Source organism: Octodon degus, unplaced genomic scaffold, assembly GCF_000260255.1.
Source record: "Octodon degus isolate 3935 unplaced genomic scaffold, OctDeg1.0 scaffold00176, whole genome shotgun sequence".
Taxonomy (NCBI): Eukaryota; Metazoa; Chordata; class Mammalia; order Rodentia; family Octodontidae; genus Octodon; species Octodon degus.
Window position 1 is genome coordinate 1,650,895 of NW_004524752.1, and position 7,868 is coordinate 1,658,762.

Consider the following 7,868-nt stretch of genomic DNA (forward strand, 5'->3'; position numbering starts at 1 on the left):
TTTTATAGCGCTGTCTTTTGACCTTTGGTGTAGAACTTTGATATAGTTATTGTCTTATCACCAGGTCCAGATCTACCAAGACCAAGCTCATCCAAGTGGGTGTGGCTTTGATCTGGCTGCTGTGCTCCACTTCTTCCTGCTGCAGCCCTTGGAGATGAATCCTCTGATACTTTGGTAAGATGTTCTGCTCCTGGATCAGCTGAGTGGTTCTTGCCTCTAGCCTCTCTGTGGGAGTTCTGCCCCAGGGTTCCACACTGGGCCTGTTTGGTGGAGGAAGTTCCACTCACACACCTGGCCTCAGCACTGGCTCAAAAGAAGATTTGGCCTGCAATCCCACTCACACGCCAGGCCTGGGTTGAATCTTCCCACATAAGAACTTCTTGCTTCTTGCCCAGTGTTTCTGCTTCACTGTTTGCAAAATTTGAAATGTAGCTGCCATCTATTAAACAATGAACACATCTTATCTCATTTGATCCTAATATGTTGCAGTATCATTAATACGTTACATTTTGGAAAACAGAGGCTAATAGACATTAACTTTATTAAAATCCCTTGCTAATAAGTAGTAAATCTGACATAGAATCAGTGGGTAGATAATGTAAAACTCCAATCTCTTAACCCTTGTGTTGGCATCCCTCATCCTCCTAACTTAGACATAAAGAACACAAATAATATACAACTAACCAAAACCCAAGCACTGGCATTTTGTTTCCAGAAAACTAGGTAAGAAGATATTGCTCTACTCACAAAAATCTACTTGTTTGTTTGGTGTTTTTGGGGGGGTGGGGGTTGGTTGGTTGGTTTTTGTATTTTAGGGAGGGGTCTACATGGTGTTCAGGGTCTCACTACTAGATTGGACTCATAGTGATCCACCTGTTTACAGCCTCCCAAGAGCTGGGATTACATGCACATGCCATCACGCCCAGTCTCAACTGCAATCTCAGTGCACCCCAGGGGTGGGACCGGCATAGCAGGCCCAGGGATTGAAACCCCAGCCCCTGTGCCTGCTTACAGGCACTTTAATCCACTGAGCTATTTGGCAGGCCCCTAAGTTATTTGGCTGGCCCCAAAGTTGAGAAGGATTTTTTTTCTTTTTTTTTTTTTTTGGCTGGCTCAGGCACCTTAAGTGCAGGTCTGGTATGGCATGTGGAGCAGAGGATCGAACTGTGGTCTCCAGCACCTGAGTGGATTTGCCCAAGCAGGTACTTAAACAACTGAGCTAAATGACAAGCCCTTGTTTGTTTGTTTGTTTGTTTGTTTGTTTGTTTGTTTTCTATGTATTTGGTTGTTGCAGGGTCTCACTACACAGCTCAGATTCATAGTGATTCTCCTGTTTCCAGCCTCCTCCTGTTTATGCCACTACTCCTGGACTCTGTGGCTGACTCAGCCCACCTCGGGGGCAGGGCTGGCATGGAATGTGGAGCTGGGGATCAAACCCTGTTCCCTGCACTTGCCTAAGCAGGCATTTAGTCCACTGAGCTATCTTGCTGGCCTCACGATACCTTTTTCATAAGCCCCAAATCAGAGTAGCATCCACCCAGAAAACCCCTCCCAGATGGCTCACATAATATGTGCTATCCTCAAACTTCTAAGTGGCAAACAGGGGTAGGCTTTGCTAATTATCTCCATTCATCCACCAGCTTCATCTTCCACCTTCTCTGTCCTGTTCTGACTTCAGGCTTCCATGCTGATGAGGTTAAGCCAAGGCAAGACCCAGGCCTGCATTGCATATATATTCCCCCTATTCCTTCCATTCTAACTACAGCCTCACAAGGGTTCCAGCACAATTGTCTCCTTCCTTTGGCCCTGAAGTCCTACAAATGGCAAGGGCTTCCAGCTCTTTATTTTCCCCGGTGTGTCACTGTTGCATGCAGGACCCTGAATCCTATCTGTGTACAAATAGACCATCATTAAACTTCTTCAGCTAACCCATCTGTCCTCCACAGGGACCTGAGCTGATGAAAAGCCACTGAAAAGGAATGACAGGAGGTAAATGTGGCCCAAACATTCCTGACCACCAGCTGAGATAGAAGCAAGAAAGCATGTTTGTCTGACACATGCTTTCACACACACGTTGCTAGCTATAGGCTTCTCACCTCCCTCATCCCATTCTCTGAAATCCGTCAGACAGATCTGCAAAATCTTTTGGAGGTGGTAGTTGGATCCTAAAATAAAGAAACAAAATAGTAAAAGGAAGTACAGAGCCACTTTGATCCATCCCATCAAGATTATCGTGGGGGGTTCCTGTGCTATGCTTACAGGAGATTCCTACACAGGCAAACATCTTGGCCCCTTCCATTTCCCCTTAGAAAGCCAAGAGTGGCCATAGACCAGTATACCCCCAGGTTCTCAGTTCCAGGGATGGTAGAGGTGATTATTCAAATTGTGTGGGGGTCAGGGAGATAGCTCAGTGGCATAAGCACCTGCCTGGCAAGTGCAAGGACCCAAGTTCACTCCCCAGTACTGCTAAAAAAAAAAATTAAATAAATAAATTGCTTAAAACTCTGTGTAGGCCATGCATCTGTTTGTCCTTTGATCTGTTTCCTTGCCTTTCCCTGCTCAGTTTTGAATCACACACGTGTGTCCTGGGTGCCTTTGCTCTCTGGCAGGTTCAAGCAATGACTCACTAGTAGAAGACTGGAAGATCAGAAGAAAAAAGGTAGGATATTTTTCTCCATCCTTCTCTACTTTGAATGACATCTCCCTCCCCCATGGCTCTGTCTTCCCCATGCTTCCTAGGACCCTTCCTCTCCACGATACCACTGAGCAGCATATGCTCCCACTGGAACACCTTCTTTCTCATCTCATCCCTCCATCCTTCCAGCCTCAGAAGTGGACAGCAACTTCCTGCCGGGCTGGTCCTTGTGACTCTTCAGCTCTGCCATTGCCTACATAATTACAGTTGTGACTCAGTTCTTTCCATGATTCTGGTTCCAACTGAATTAAACAAGAACCAAATCAAATTCAATGGCTAGGTTCAACTTCAACCTTATGGGAAAATTTGATTTGGCTCTCATCCAATTCAGATTGCAAACAGAAAAGTGGAAAGAATTAAGTTTGTGAACCGAGTACCACTGCAAATGCCCTCTGCTGAAAGACTTAGGATTTATTTCTATTTTCCTGACTGATATTGTCCAAGATCACACAGCTGATATGAGCAGCCTTAAACCAGATTCACAATGGCAGAGCAAACTCAGACCAATTCTATTGACCCAGGAACCCCGCTCCCCAGTCACACCTCCTGTGATATTTATGGCTTCAGAGTTCTCCAGGTATGTGGCATATCACCAAATTTACCGCTTTCCATTGCGACTATCTACCTGGGGGTCAGAGCTTTTGTGCTTGGATTCCAGGGCTCTCATGCTCACACTCTGGTTTACCTGGAGCAGAGCTCATTCAAGACTGAAAAACATACCACCATGGGAGGCCTCTCTTTCTGTTTGATTGCTTACTTCTTTGTGTTCAAGAAAAACTCAATTCAATCCGGTAATTCTCCCAACCCCATGTACAAATGCACCTCAAAATCTTCTGGATTACAAAGAGAACTTACCCATATTTTGCTCCATGAGGCAGACACGTCTTGGCCTGTGCACCCTCAGGAACACCGAGGCCTGCTACACTCTTCTGTCTCTGAACTATTATATAACAGCCTCGTGGGCTCAGTATAATTGGTTTGGGTGTAGCTCACTCTTTTATTCTCTTGCTGGGTAGAAATGATGAGAAACAGCACATTCCTGGCCTCTCAGGTAGCTCAACATGGATCCTGATGTGCAGAGCAAAGGGAAATAATGAGATTTTGCCTACAGTGAAAAAGTTATGTAACAGAAAATCAGCCCATTAGAAATAATAAAAAAATCAGGAAGGGACTAAAAGACAGCTCCACTCTGAGTTCTTTGTGTAGGTTCTCATGAGAATGAGGAGGACAGCACCAGCAAAACCACCAGAGATACAATCCCAGGTTATTCAGACCTGTCCTCAATTGCACTGGGAGACTGGTAGACCCTAAAGAAAGGATTCTATGCCTCTATTTCCCAGGAAGTTTCTTGCTTTCCTTGTACTATGACAGCCTTGTCATTGAGTTTCTTCTCTGACTTCTAGCAAAGTTTCTGTCAATATTTCTGGCTCTTGAATGATTCTACCCAACTTGGGATGGAGAAAATGGGGTGGCACTGCCTTTACTACATTCCCAAATGTCTACTAAAAATAGAGAGATAGAACATTCACATGGGAGCTCTTCACATTTCAACAGTGAAACAAATAACGAGCTTTATTCCTCTACGTGATAACAGAATATACTTGGATAGCAAAGAACCACATCTAATCCAGGCTTTGCAACAGCTCTACCAGAGCAGGTATAAGACAAAGGAGGACCCCCACAATATTCATACACTCCCTCCCCTAGGCAAAAACTAAAATCAAGCACAGGCAGAAGCAAATCAGTGCTATCAGTAAGGTCCATGGCTACATGGCAATATCTCCTGAGGCCTAATTAAAAGTTCACTCCCAGGTCCTGTCCCCAGAAATTGGAATTTCATAGTTGAGGGTGGCATTTGGAGGTCACATGTAGTCAGGTCTGATTCTAAGACAAACTCAGGTTTGCAGAACTCCCTCTCCATGAACCCCCAGGTTTGCAGAACTCCCTCTCTCCATCCGCCCCACAAAATCTATTACCCACAGGCCCTGGCTCCTGGGTACCATTCACAGCCAATACCAAATGGGTTCCAGAACTAAGAAAGAACTTTATGAAGAGACTTCATTTAAGATACAAATTTTGACTTCTGAGAAAATATCAGACTGTTAAACAGCAGAGCAATAGCCAATCTGAGATTTGGTGTCAAGATTCACATTGCTGGAATATAGCAATGTGAAGAAAAGCAGCAGGAGAGAAGTGGGTCTCCAGAGCCCAGCAGGAATCCAAGGCAAGAACTAATGCCCACCGGAAAGCAAAGAGAAAAGAAGGAGTTTGCAAGTGGTGTTTTCTCCCTGAAGCCTGACTCACTGTGTAGGAGGGTCAGCTAGAACCTACAGACTCATGCTAACTACTGGTCATCCCAAAGGCCTCCACAAACTCACCAGAGGAATGTAGCATGGACACAGTGGATTACAGTGGCTAGTGAATTATTTGGGTTCAGGTGTACCCCTCCCTGTCCCCCCCAAAAAAAGGAGGCAATTGGCCAGGAGCCTTCTTGGGGGCCAACTGAACTTGGAACCTTCAACAGCTGTGGGCTGGCTCCACGTACATGTTCCCAGTGTGAGGGGGATGCAGAACCAAGTCCAAGTCAGTAGAAGATCAAAGAGCCAAGTTCAAAATGGCTGGAAGCTGAGTTGAAGTCAGTAGGAAACACGTGGAGTGCTACAGGATGATCAAGTTCCAGCCTCATAGCAGGAAACCAGTACAAAATTCAGAGAAACTAAAGGTACCAGCTTGCTGAGATTACCCACTACCCCACAGTAAATCTAAAGCTGGCTTTCTGGGATTAATCACCACAAATCATGGCTCTATCTGACCATTTTGTCTACCACTGACAGCAAAGACATGCCCTGAAGTAGACTTTTTTCTTTTTTCTTTTGTTGGTTTGATTTTGTTTTTTCAATTGTTATTCTTTTTCATACATTTAGTACAGGGTCTGCAGGGTCTCACTGCACAGATAGGACTCACAGTAATTCTCCTGGTTTCAGCGTCCCAAGCGCTAGGATTACAGGTATGCGCCACCATGCCCAGTCACAATTGCCATCTCAGTGCACCCCGGGGGTGGGGCCAGCACAGCAAGCCAGAGATCAAACACTGGTCCCTACATCTGTCTAAGATATTGCTTTAATCCACTGAGCTATCTGGCTGGCCCTGTTCTTGTTTTTATATGAATGGGAACATTGTGTGAAAGCTAGCAATTTACTAGCTTTTTTATTGTTCTTCTTTTGTTCCTGTTTTTATTTCTTCCTTCTCTCTTTCTCTCCTCTCTTCTTCACCAGTTTACTAAAGTCTGTATAATCTTCCTTTATCCTTCAGCCTTGATTCTCATCTCTGCCTTTTCTTCTATTTCTCTTTTTCCCTCCAACTCTTTTCACATTTTCTCCCCTGAAGGTGAGGACACTATATTGAGGGCATATTCACTGTATTCAATTTTATTGTTTCTTTTGGATTTTTCTATATAACCACAAATATAATTCATATGGTTAGAAGTGGCAGCACGTCACTGTCTAGGCTGTATTTGATGTTATTGCTATTGCTGATAGTATTACTTTAGCCAAGGTGAGAAAACTGTTCTAATTAGTTGTTCTTCCCAATAGGCCAAGACTGAGATTGCCTAAGGGTCATAAACAGTACCACAGGTCAATGCCAAAGAACAAGGGGTAAGGCAAAATACCAGCAGCTATTTAACCCCAAAAAATTGAAGAGGTAAGATTTTGAAATAAACTCAAAGCTCAAAGTCCAGTTATACCTGGAAAACACCTCTCAGAACTAGTCATTTCCCAAGGGTTCTCTCTCTCTCTCTCTCTCTCTCTCTCTCTCTCTCTCTCTCTCTCTCCCTCTCTGCAGAACTAGGGATTGAACTCAGGCCCTTGTGCTTTCCAGGCAAGTGCTTATTCTACTGTGCTATCTCCCTGACCCCTGAGGGTTCTCAATACTAACAATAGTTACCTACCATAAGCAATTCACAATCGTTAAAGCTAAAAAAGTAGAAAATGAGAAGACACTTAAGCAAAATGCAACCAAAGTCTTCCAGCCCACCAAAGGTAGATAGGAGGGGAACAATGAGATTGAATAATTCAAAAGACCCCCACCTGGAATCTCTGAAGTGGCAGCAGTAGAAGTAGCAAAGCAGATAAATGAGACTCTAGAAAAAAAACAAAACACAGATAAATACTACAGAACTAGTGACCATAATGAAAGACATTCGTAGTAACTCTAGAGAAGATACAGACTTAAAAAATTAGAGGAGTTTAGTGAAGAAAACCAGAATGTCCAATATAGGAAAGAAGTGATATCCATAAAACAAATTAAAGCTGATATCCAGGAAATTAAAAATTCCACTGAAAGAATACAAACCAGAATGAACTGAGGACAAAGTGTTAAATATAGAGATAAGGTTGTGGTTAGAAGGTATGAAAAGAAAAATCTGTCAAAAATAAAACAAGTGTGCTCACTTCGGCAGCACATATACTAAAATTGGAATGATACAGAGAAGATTAGCATGGCCCCTGTGCAAGGAGGACACGCAAATTCGTGAAGCGTTCCATATTTAAAAATAAATAAATAAAACAAAACAAGCAATGAAAAAACAATACAACTGCAACAGGATGATGCAAAGAAAAATGACAGATGATCAGAGTTAGTGAAAAAGCAGGAGATTGATTAGATATTTGGACTTATGTGTAAAAATAAGAATTACATAATTTGTTATGCCTATTTTTAAAATATATTCTAATTTTATATGCTTTTTCATCATATTCTGTAGGGACTTAAAGTTCAACATATCAATACTTGATGAAAAATACCTGCTCCATGTTATTCCTAAGATGTTTGATATTCAGCCAGAGAGTGATATTAAGCTTAACAGACTAGGTGGTATGGTGATAACAGTAAGCTTCTCTTCTGGAGCATTAACAACCTAAGTTTTCAGACCAAAATTAGAGAAGAAGGAGGGCCACAAGGAAAGCCAACATTTTGGCTCTAACCTTCTAAGGTCAATTAAGACTCAGGACATATGAGAACTTCTACTGTACATCATTTAACTCAGTAGTGTCCCAAATTTTCTGATGAAGGAGATTATGGAGCCAAAGAGGAAAGTGATCGATGATGTAGAGTGTGCCTAAGGAGAGTCACATGGAGAGAAAACATTCTCTCAGGCTTTCACAGAGAGCACATT

At 43.0% G+C, this 7,868-nt stretch overlaps 1 non-coding gene across 1 annotated transcript; it reads left to right on the forward strand.

The window, feature by feature from the left end:
- Positions 1-7,138: 7,138 nt before the first annotated feature.
- LOC111813260 lies at positions 7,139-7,245 on the forward strand. Its single transcript, XR_002818562.1, has one exon. It is a non-coding gene; the product is annotated as a U6 spliceosomal RNA (small nuclear RNA).
- Positions 7,246-7,868: the final 623 nt, after the last annotated feature.